Source organism: Haliaeetus albicilla, chromosome 23 (genome assembly GCF_947461875.1).
Source record: "Haliaeetus albicilla chromosome 23, bHalAlb1.1, whole genome shotgun sequence".
Classification (NCBI taxonomy): domain Eukaryota; kingdom Metazoa; phylum Chordata; class Aves; order Accipitriformes; family Accipitridae; genus Haliaeetus; species Haliaeetus albicilla.
The window spans coordinates 17071444-17083643 of NC_091505.1; the positions used below are offsets into that span (position 1 = coordinate 17071444).

A 12200-nucleotide genomic window follows, 5' to 3' on the forward strand; every position below is an offset into this window, starting at 1 on the left:
CTGAAAAAGCTTTGTATTACCCAGCTCCTAATTTTAGTTTCCTGTCATCATCCTGGGTGAAATTGGGGGTTTGTTTTTGGAGAATTCAAACAGATTTTTCTTCCTTCACCCTGAAAGATAATTCTCTCCTAAGAGTTATCTGGCTCAAGCTGGCTTGGTCAGAGGAATCAAAGTCCTTCAGTATCTACCATAGCTCCATTTCGAAATTTCACAGACAATCTGGGCACAGGATCTGGCCCCATCTAATTTGCTTTTAGAGCGTCTCACTACAGTGCAGGATGAAGCTGTCCTCTTCCAGCACCACCAAGAAAATGCTGCTGTCAAGTTTTGTGGGCCAAGATAAATAAACTCTCCGCGTAGCAATCCCCGGCTCCAGCTTCTCTGACAGGTCCCACAACGCAGCACTATCACAGGCAGGTGGGCTGATGCTAAAGTGGTTCAAACTTGGGCAAATTGTGCAAATCTTTGTCAACACTGAAGATATGATCAAAACAAGCAGTTAGGATGAGAAACTCATCCTTCCAAGTCAGATGGTATTTTAAAAGACACAGCCTACACGTAAGCTGCTGCCTTCTCTCCCATTTCACACCCCGCTGCCAAACCTTATCCTTCATCCTGAGGAAGCAGATGGAGAAGCGAAGGCTCTTCCCTACCTGCTCACACCCTGGAAGCCACCAACAACCTCCATCCACCACCGAGGTTCAGAGACTCACTGCCAGGGCTGCAAAGGACTTGTCAGCCCCCTGCACAGAGAACAACCCGTTCACTTCACAACCGGCTGTGAACCGTGCGCTTACTGAAGAGCCATCCTACCTGATAGAGCATTAGAAGTGGGTTTAGAGAAAGAAAAGCAGTTTTTGCACCGTGCAAAACACAAGGCCCGCCCGTGACTAACACAAGCAGTTGCTTCTCTGCCTGCCTTGTGCAAGATCTCATAACGACGTCGTTTGCCCAGCTATTGAACCTTTGCATCACTTTGCGTGACTTTCTAGCCCAGAAATGCTAGTATCTCTCCTTTCAGACACTTAAGAACCATGTTAAAATAAGATAGAAATATTTTTGTATCTGCCTTTACGTATCTATCTATCTATATATAATTCCTAAGAACCTCTCCTCCTAAATCTATTTTCCTTTGCGCTACAGGGTTTGTTTGCTTTCCCTGGCATTACAGAGGGACCTTGACCGACAGATAATTCTGACATAGCTAATTTATTGCACAAGACTGTCCGCTGCTCTTGAATTACGGAAAGCTCAAAGTCTGTTACAGGAAGCAACACTGCTTAGGCACAGCCTTCAGAAAACACAGAAAAATCTCACTATCTCCTTACAGATATATTTTTCTTTCATGGACTCTATTTCTTTCCACCTTAGAGGAGCACCTCCAGTGGCAAATACACAGCATTAAGGGGCGCAGCACCGAGGGATGCAGCTCCATTTAGCTTGATAAGTGATTCAAAAGAGAGGAAGAGGCGCACCCAGGATTTGCAGATTTGGCCCAGCAAATGCATCCCAGAGCACACCTGGGCACTCCTCTGTGAGCCTGCCTTACTAGCAAGTATTAAAAAAAGAAAGTGCCCAAGCACCACCACTTTATTTCACTTTGAAGCTCTTTGCTTCAGTTCCAATACAGGACTAAGGCTCTTTGACACAATGGGAAACATAAATAGCAGCAAAGCAATAACTACAGCTACAGCAACGGCTAGGTGTCAAAATAATTTAATTACAAAACTCTTGTAACACTTTTTTTGAGTTTTTTTCCTGAATTTCGGGGGGGGGGGGGAGTATGTTGCAAATGTTTTACCTGAAATGCATTTCATGATTTTAGTACCATTTCCATGATGCCTGCCTGCCTTTGGTGGTTACAACTTACATACTTCCCATTCTTTCGTGTTGGAAGGGTAAGCCTCTACCCTACTTGGCAAATTCAAACCTACTGATACAGTGGGATTTCTTTTCCTAGTTACACTTTGCAGACACTTCTGAAGTTGTCCACAGATGCCCTGGGATCCCTAAAACAGTGGTTTTAACAACTATTCAGATTTATTTATGATTAAAAAAATAAAAGTCCAATGTATTTCACAAATACAAGTAACAGTTTTATATCTATTTATACTCTTAAACTAAAGTTACCATCCCACCTAACGTTACAACACAAAATCATTTTTCTTTGATCCCCTTCGTCCCAGATCTGCACAGTGCCTCCCCAGGACACAAATGCAAAGCCAAGCAAGGAGAACACTACTGATAGTAAATCAAGCTTGCACAGATCCCATCTGGTTGATCATTAAGAAATTATGCTCCAAAATGCAACTCAGACATTCAAAAATGAATGACCAAGCAATCTAATTATGGAAGATATTTCTCAGTCATGTCAGCACTATGTGGTCTTGGCTCGTGATCAAGAATTAGCTCTGTCTAGAGCTGAGGAGCTCCAGCTACTCTGCTAATCGGAGGAGGATGCACTGCGTTACCCAGTGTTAAAAAACAGAAAGTTTAGGGCTGTGGGCTGCTTTTCTTGAAGTTTTCTTGTGCCACAGTGGAAAGTCACCAGAAGACACTGGGGCCCCCATTTTCCCACGAGGAGAGTTGTCCTTAGCACGTCCGCATCCCTGAGAATATATCCTCGCTTGAGCAAAGCGACAGGCACCGACACGGTTTGTGAGAAATCTCACGTCAAGCCTTTGTTTTAAATCAGCTAGCAGAGCTGATCCATTCAGTATCCATCCACAGGACTCATTCCACGCCTGAGGATGCAGGGAGAGCAACGCAACATCCCGGCGTCCCATCGCCTGTCCGGGTGATGGATCCAACACGTGCCCCTTTGGTGAAAGGCTGTGGTGTCGGGAACTCCTTATGCCTCCACAGACAGACTCCGAAGCACGGCACCATCAGAGAACAGCTTCAAAACACAACGGTGCTACAGCCAGGGCACACGGGGGAATGAAAACGATAAAGCCTGGAAAGCGGCCGCTGCCAGCGGTTCACGTGAGCATGGACCAGTTACGCACACAGAAAACCCTGACCTAGAGCCAGAGTTCGTTTCTCCAACTGGCAGTGAACCCCTCTAAAGAAAAGGAGTGAAAAATATGAGTATTTAGGCCCACTTAAACAGAGATCTAATGTTTATGTATGTTATGTAAAGAACACTCATGGTGTGCGCTCACTGTCAAGGACACATTCGGCAATAATTATTTCCCAAGTTAAAACTCATCAAACAATGCCCATACAAGGCAACTCTTCATCTACTGTTGAGTGTTAAAGACTCGGCAGCTTCTGTAATTTATCACCATGTGAGCACAGCAAAAATATAACTCTGCCACAGCTTCCTTTCAAGTTAGGCTTTTTATTGAATTGTTTGGCAGGGTGTGCAATCATCACGTCAGGGGCTGCATGGCAAAAAGAGCTTAAGTAGCAGAGAACGACTCCAAATATCTACCGCATATGCACACCATTGCTGCAGCTTGTCATGGATTTGCAGCAGATCTTTCCCATGGCCTGTCACAGCAAGACTTTTTCTCTATTTTATATTACATATGAATACAGAGAGAGAAATGAGGTACCGAAATTACGAAAGAAGCTTGCTCCTTGGCTAGCTAACAGCACACCTCTGGGGAACGGAGGTGGTGGTTTAAAGATAGAAATGCAATGGTACACGATGTTACCATCTGTACATCCAAGGAAATGTGCTCAGAAAGGTAATCTTGCAAACTTATGATTTAAGCCATTACAGAAACACCACATTTAGCAGACTCCAGGCACACAGAGTTTCTTCCAAATCAAGTAACTATTTTGCAATGTGTCGGAAAATAAGTTTTCATCGAATGAGAAAGTGTGCAGCACAAACTCAGGGGCTCCATGATCTTGAAAAGCAGTTCCCTTCACCAAACAATTTTCCAAGACCCTTTCAAAATGTTGCTTCTGCATGTCTAACATGCCTTCCCAGCCTGCTTCTCCTTGCCTTGACCAAGTTCTTACTTAAAGTATACCTAGCTGCAAAACTAGCTAAACTTTCAGGAGCGGTTTGCTGGGAGGCAGGGGGGGTTAATTCTTTAAAACAGTTCCATACACAGTCTAGCCCTTCATCGCAGCTCAGTAAACAAGCCAAAAGCAGTTTATGGTCCGAGATGTTACTGTTGGGGTTTGCTTCCGTGTGAGAAAATGGGCTGGGATAAGGTGGGCTGGTGGAGGAGTGGGAGGCAAACACTGCTGGGGGACTGGTGAGCGGGGACACCATTTCAGCCTCGCGCTCTGCCTCTTCCCCCTAGCACACATCGGCTTGTGTCATCTTTAAAAGAGTTTTATGACTTCCTCTGAAGCAACTACCAAAGGAATTCTGGACTGTAATGCCAGGCTCTAATCCGATTTCACACTAGACTTGCCTTCTAATTATCACAGAATATTAGGCTTCCACCCATCATATATAATTGACATGCTACGAAGGCTTTACAAAACCCCCAACAAAGATGACAAGAAACACTACCATCGCCCCTGAGCACAGCTCCGCTGCTCCGGCCCCACGTTAACGAGGGACGAGACGAAGAAGAAAGAAAAGTACGAGCTTGCCATCGACTCCGGCGGAGTCATTGAGACAGACAAGGCTACTGAACCACCCAACCAACCCAATCACCTTCAATTGTACCCAAAATACCAAAACCTGCCCAGTTTTCCTGGCTACAAGATGAGCCAGGGATGCTCAGCACCCCCAGGAATGGACGGCGAGCTCTTGCCCGTCTGCGACGGTGCTGCCGCAATCCCTCCGGGCTGTCCGTCGGCACAACCGCACATCCCACCGCCGCAACGGCCCCTGCCCCCCAAGGCAAGGCTGGGTCACCCTTATCACTGCTTATGCTGCTTTTAGATATCTGCTAATGAAAAGCACTACAAAAATGCAGAGTGTCTTGGCATATAAATATTTCCAGGTGAAATGACTGCTGCAAACACCAAAGGCAGAAAAAAGCGACCCTACTGCCTCCTCCCCTGCTGTCACAGGCGCACGCTGCTTGAAGGAGTGCTTTTTGCCTGGTGTAAGCAGCAAACTTGAATTGTTAGTTGATGGCTCTTATCGGAGTACTCCTTTTTCACCAGGTGGTCAGTCTCCTGCGCTTGCTTTGAAGCGGTGCTGCTGTGGGACTTGTGTTTATTTTACTGGGGAGAATACTCCTGCGGAGACGGTCGCGTGCCAGGAAGGAAGAGATGTAAAACAGCATCGAGGTCCTGCTAACAGAAGCAATGCATCTGCGAAAGGCAGCAGAATTCAGAATTGCAGAAGTTTTTAAGCTCACATCCTGCAAACAGTACAGCACTGCTGGTACCCTCTGGTCGGAGCGGGTCAGACCGGGTTGGGACATTCGGAGCTGTACCTCCTGTGATGTTCCTGAGCACACGGTGCTATTTTCAGCCCGAACCCCTATTTCAACTGCACGCTTCCAGAAGTGCTTTGTGCAGCATCCTCCCTACATCTATCACCATCAGACACAAAATATCATACCCCGTTTCCAACACAAATCACTTCCCATCCTAAAGGCCACCATCACACAACCAAAGTCAGCTCTCCTTTCTTCCCTCCTCAAAACATTTGCAATTCCCATTGGGATCTCAAACCCAGAAAGCGCCAAAAGAGAGAGAGCACCTCACATACCCAAACCTAGGTCCTCGCCGTGGAGGTCAGCAGCCCCCATCACCCTCCAGCTGGGCACAGGACCTCCAGCCCTTCCACAGCCACAAAAGCCCTGGTCCTGGAATTTGACCATCATGGATGCTCGTCCCCCCTTGCAGCCCTTTTTTATCAACCACCCAGGATTTTTTAAACCAGCAGACATCTTCACATGCAGTCGGCTCCCAAAGCTGACTGGTAGGGTTATGGAAGTACCGCAATTTAGCAGCACGTGCCAGCGCACAGCATATTTAACATCCCACTCAATTAGCAACCGTTTTATATAAATGGTTTATTTGCCTTATTAATGTTAAAGCCACTTGTTTCCCCTGTGCTTCCACTTAGGTTATTAATCAATGTGCGTTTCAGTTTTTTGCTGATTACTCTAATGGCACAGAAAAATTCCCCAGGCTCACAGAGAAAGCTTATAATATTGAAATTTTTTTTTTTTTTTTGGCAAACTTGTCAAGCAGTCAAAATACACTCTTTGATACCCAAACCAAAGCCCTTTCACCTACGCTTAACAACAGTGAACTATTTTCAGTCGAGCTTTACTGCATCTGTTAACTCAGCTGCTAATCCATCTTGCAGGCGTGGGGAACGCCAGCGCACACAATACCTCAGTGACATACCTCCCTTCAACACAACAAATAATCCTAATTATTTCCATAGCGCGTACCTACAGTTACTTAAAATATCATACACAACCGAGGTCTGTCTGGCTTCTATTTTTCCATTTTGCTTTGTTGACAGCTTCGGGTTCCCAAATTTACTGCCAAGAGGGTCAGGGACTGAAGAGAACAAGCAAGATTTATATCCATGTGTGTACATTAAGCCAAACGCACATTAGGAACCTTAATTTTCTACTGGAAAGAGCAACTTAGGACACAAAAAGGGCTCTTTCCTCCCACCCATCCAAGTCCAAATTACCGCAAAACTCATCTTCGAGCTGATGACAGAGCCAGGTCCCTGAAGGACCGAGTCCAGGCAAATGCTGCCCGTTGAGGCCAACTGGAGCAATTTTGGGACATCCCTCCGGGGTGGAGGCAGACCAGGAGAGCCCTTCCCACGCTCCTAACACAGCTCTTCAGCCCCAGAGAAGCATCACCAGCCAACTGAGGTCCCCTCCTGCCCGGCTCTCCCGTTGGGGTTGGGACAATGGAGGGGTTCAGGTGACGTCCCCAAGGACCAAACCCCAAAACTCCCTACGGCACGTCTGAGCCCCGGACTGCGCCCTTTGCAGGTGATGTCTAAGCGAGGAGGATGCAGGATCTCGCCTTCAGCAGGGTTTGAAGAGTTCATTTAAAGTTAAACCCCGCTCACCTGAGGAAAAGTACCACCACCGCTCATTTCCACAGCACAACCAACAATTTCCTTCTCAACAGGTGGCCCAAATACTGTGAGGTTTTACACCCTGGAAGAATATGCCTTGATAGAGCGCGCTTTCAGTCCAACAAACAGGATATTGAGTCAATTAGTGGCACACCAAACACAAACCAGACAGATGAAGATAACGCATTTCTGCAAACATCAAAAGAGAGAGAAACCACACAAAGACCTGAATATACAAGGGAAAAAAAATACTACATAATTAAACTTATTATTTAAGCAAACCTGGAGAGTAAAATAGCTCTGGTTAACTAGAGGATTCCCCCTGGCTCTAGCTAAGAGAGAAACCTTCAATGAAAACCAAGAGTTGTTTCTTAATTAAAAAACAAAACCAAAAAACCCCACCTGACATGGCTGAGTGAGAACTTAGGAAATGCAAATTCTCTTTATTATCACCGAATTCTTTAGGCATGAAATAGTTTTCACAACATGTCTCTGCCTACGTGCCCTAAGTGAGAGGTGTTACACAACAGCCAAGTTACACTGAAAATTATCTTTGGTTTTTTTCACTTCTCCGGTGAGGAGGACAGATATACAAGGTGCACAAGAGACCCATTTCTGGGATGGCTGAGACAGGTAGTGCCCCTGTCCCTCCATCAGCCACCAAAGAACAACTAGAAAGCCCAACACTTGCAGTCAGTAATTCTGGGTATACGTAAAGGTAAAAGTCATAATAAAAAAAAAAACCAACCCTGCATACAGCCAGTGATCAGACTTCAGAATTCAACAAAAATTGTCCAGCAGATTTTACAGGGAACAGCAAATACACAGAATTACTGAAGCCTCAGGCACAGGGAACAGTAAATAGAAGAGATCTGGCTGGGAGACAGTTACTTTCTTTGTAAAAGACTTCTCATTTTTTCCTCAAATTCCCCCTTAAGAAGGCAAAACAAAGCCAAAAAAACTCTGTTCAGTTTTTTCCCCATAAAGCTTTGGGCTATTTGCCAAAAAAGCAACTTTTAACCAAAACGGATTCTGCCACAAACACTGTCATTCGAACTGGAATATTTTTTCCCTCTTAACAACATTTTCTTCCTCCGCTTTTGGCCCCTCTCCCTCTGGGCTCCCCAGACCCTCCACCGAGCACCTCCCGGGATGCTCGCCGGTGCAGGAAGGCACCACACACGGACAGGCAGGAGAAGCAGGAGCACGCCGCTGGCAACCACTTTTCCAGTATTTTTTTTTTTTTCCTATTCCTTTTCAAACATAGCCGATTCCAGTGTCAATGCACAAAAACACGTCTCAGAGCCGCACAGTAGTTTCTTGTGAGATGCACCCAGACTCACCTATTTGTGCCAGCAGACCAGTCATCTGCTGGCGAGTCCCAGATTTGGCAGTAGACGACCCTTGAAAGCTTCAGCAACGTTTTGAGGTCATACAGCCCTAGCGATTCTGGGGATCATGCTTTATTTGGAAAAAACCCAAACAAATGATCAAAAAAAACCTCAAAAGAAGGTGTTCATGGTTTTGTGGAGGCACTCTGTCTGATAGAGATCTCCCCAGCTGAGAGCTGAACAACCAGAGAAAGCCACAGCTCTCCCAAATGGTGGCACCGGCACATTTCAAGGCAAGGACCACCGTCCCAAGGCACTGGTGCCGTGGCTGTGCAGTCAGCCCCTCCGAACATCCCACCCTCCCGATGTCGCCAACTATGCAGGGGCTTGACAGAAGTGAAGTTTTCCTGCTTGCAAAAGCAAAAACAAGCATGTACCATCGCACAAAGTGGAGCTACCATTTCCATGTGTTAAAAGCACTCCAGCAGGAATAAAAAGTACTAAAGGGCATGTGAACTGGCAACTATGACCCAAGCAAAAATTTAAAAAAGCCCCAAAACCTAAAGATGTTTTTAATTCCTTAAATAAGAAGCAAAGCTCATGAAATTCAGCCACAATTTCCTGTTTTCAACTTAAAATAAAATTAAAAAAATATCCCGGGCTTTATACAAACAATAATCTAATCTATAAATTGGAACGCAAGAGTGATGTTAATTAACTTCCAGAGAGATTAATTCTCTATTGCGGGATCCAAAATGGGCACTGCAGAACCTGCTGCGATTCTGAGACCAACTTTACACTGAAGGGGAGGAAAGGGGCGGGGGGGGACAAAACACAACACAAAAACCCAAAACACAACACCAAGCTGCAAACAACTATATTGAAGGGCAGTGTACAAACAAACACGCAAATATCTGGAAAGTAGCAGGGTGATGTTTTTCACCCCTAAGGACACACTCCTTCACCCTGCCTCGGGTGGTTTTGGGCAGGGAGGACAGCGAGCAGCACACAGGGACTCGGCAGAGAGCCAGGACCAGCCAGGGCCACCCAAAGTCCTAGCTGACACAGACAGGAGGTCTACTCTTGCTCCACCTTGCTTTTGACAGCAAAACCCACGCAAGTCCCTTGCTCCACGCAGCTGCCGACAGCACGGCTCACTTCCCACCCCGCAAAGGCAGCCCGGACTTCGGACCAGAGCACCGACTCCTCATCTTCCTCCTGCCGCCCCGAGTGCCACCAGCCACCCAGTGCCACCGATCCCCGGGAATCCCGCTCCGTGGGGCGAGCAAAAGCCAGCCAAAGCTCTGCACCGAAGAGAAACACTCCGTCTTCTCAATTTGCAAGAGTAGCGCTTGCTTGGGGGGTTTTTTGGGGCGGGAGTTATGACTTCCAGTAACCGAAAGTATAAACAGATGAAAAGCTTCAAGGGTTCAGGTGTAGCAAAGTCCAGCTGTAATCTAAGAGCCGGCTCATCCCAGGAAACAGGGCACCCTCCCCTGCCTCTGCACAGCCCCGTCATCCCCAGAGGCACCTCACAAGACAGAAAAGCTTTGGACTGCTTCTATCAGGAACGGCTAACACCCGAGAGCCGAGGAAGAACAAGTTCACTTGGGTGGGTTGCCCACCCACACTTGCCGAGAGCCACGGGCAAGTGCCGCCCCACGACCCTGCCCAGCAGACCCCACAGCCACCACCGATTCCCCTCCCGTGCCACCGAGGCAAATAACGAGGGGTTTGCCAGGCTGCCAAGGCTCTGACACCAGCCTTTGGATGAGAGCAACCGGGTGCAACGTTCTTTTCAGGCCCGATTTGGGAGCGAGCAGTTTTCACGCAGCGGTGCGCCGGTGACCACCCGGCGCCATGCCCGTGCCGGTGTGCTGCCAGCCCGGAGGGTCCTGCTGGCACCCGCGGCATCAAAGGGCATCGACGTGCAAACTTCGCTTTCTTCCAGGCAGGGACAAATCTTCCCCAGAGCACAGAAATGCAATGGGATTAACTCTTTTGGTCCGGCCGCCCAGGTCTCTCAGGTCCCACTCGACGGAGGGTCGGCTCCAGCTGGCATTTCACGCCACTTTGGCTCGCTGAGGACCAGCCCCGAGGGCCTTCGCTCCCCAAATCCCCCATTATTCAAGCCAAGGGATACCCGTGGCCTTTCTGCAAGACCTGAGTAACCAGCCTGACCTACGAGAGGAGACAAGGTCCCCAAAACACCTCCGACAGCACCATGCCATTGCTCAAAACAAGCTCGCTGGCAGGCAAAGTCCTTCCATAAGAGGCCTCCTACCCGCCTCAGCTCAGCCCCAGGAGGAGCGTTCAGCAGTTGGGGGACGTCAGCTCCCCGCACAAAGCGACAGTTGTGCAATGCCAGCAAAAACAGAGCCCAGGCATGGCGAGAATCATTCATTTGTAGGATGTTTCCCACCAACTGCAGAATTATTTGCTCCAACAGCCTTGAAGTCTTTAAGGAAGAACTCAACTTTTTTTTTTTTTTTCCCCAATCCACTATTTTCCATTTCTCCATGCAGTGACTAAACCAACCCAAACCTACCCAAGTCCTCCCCGAACAGACCCTAACCGCCAGACCTTCCCTTTGCAGAACAGAGTCGCTCCCCGCATGGCCACATCCTGCCGCCCCTCGCAGGACAATTAGCCTTAATCCTCGTTAGTTTTGTACGTTTCCTTTAAATCCTGTTACCGCATTCCTCCGTGCACTCGAGCGCGGCTCGGCCAGCCTCCTCCGCCGCCACGGCGGTGACGGTGACCCCACGGTGCCTCCCAGCTCCTGACCTGCCGGAGCTGCGCTGGTCCCAGGGGCTGCAACGCTCCCGGACTAATCTATCTTCACTGATTAGTTCTTAATCAGGAAGGCAGACGTGAACGAAGGGTGCAGATGAAAAGAGAAAGGGGGAGGGGAGTTAAATAGAAAAAAAAATAAAGATCTTCTTCAAGGAAAGGTTGGCCTTTGCTGCTTTAGGAGACAACTATTAAAACTTGGTCCAAAAGCAGCGTTTGAAGTCTAGCTACTTTCATATTTATAACGTTTGAGTCACTCCAGAAAACCTCCGCCAAAGCAGACCGAGTTGGGCTACTACATTAATTTATTTTGGAAGTTCATCCAAGCCTTGGTTAAAGATAAACAACGCGCCTGGATGTGAGAGAACATCAGAGCCGGGCTGCCGGAGCGGCGGGGAGCTTCCACTCGCTTTGATAGCGCCAAGGCACGAGATGGTATCAGCGCAACCCAAAACGTACTTACTCCTTCCTGGAGAGGAACGGCGAAAGCCCTGGGAAGCTACTGCTTGTCCTTGGGAGGCATTCTTGCCATACTAATATTATGCAAAGGATTCAGCTTAGAAATCTCAGGCACAATCAAGGCATTTAGACCTGACTCATTAATGGCCAACAGTTAATAGGCTGGAGCTGTAATTCCTCTGTCTGGGGGCTTGGGGGTGTTTAAGCCAAATCTGTAAAAAAAAAAAATATATATATTACAGCTGCACTATTAATCTGTTACTGAAGGTAGGAAACACCTTCCAGTCCAAAACACCCTGAAAACCAAAAGTAAAACCAGACTTTATCAGGTCTCCACTGATTCCCAAAGGCAGTAAGCGCATCAGTATTCCTAAACCTGTTTCCGGCAGGGACATGGAAAAAAGTGATCGGTAACATGTCTTACTGCTCAGTACTCTTTAACGCGCCCAAGGAAAATCCTCCACGAAACAAAAGTTTTACAGAGCGCAATTCTCTCAAGAGCAGCACCTGCACGTCAAGACTACAAATTAAGTCTTTGGAGCCTGCCACCCTCCTTTCAATTTAAAGTTTAAGGCAACAGCAACACACCAAAAAAACAGGGTCTTTCTTGTGAAAAGCTGATCTGAAAACAC

At 47.4% G+C, this 12200-nt stretch overlaps 1 protein-coding gene across 1 annotated transcript in view; it reads right to left on the reverse strand.

Moving 5' to 3' along the window:
• Positions 1-12200, reverse strand: part of GPC4 (glypican 4) — a 70136-nt gene that overhangs the window by 39478 nt on the left and 18458 nt on the right. The window lies entirely within an intron of this gene.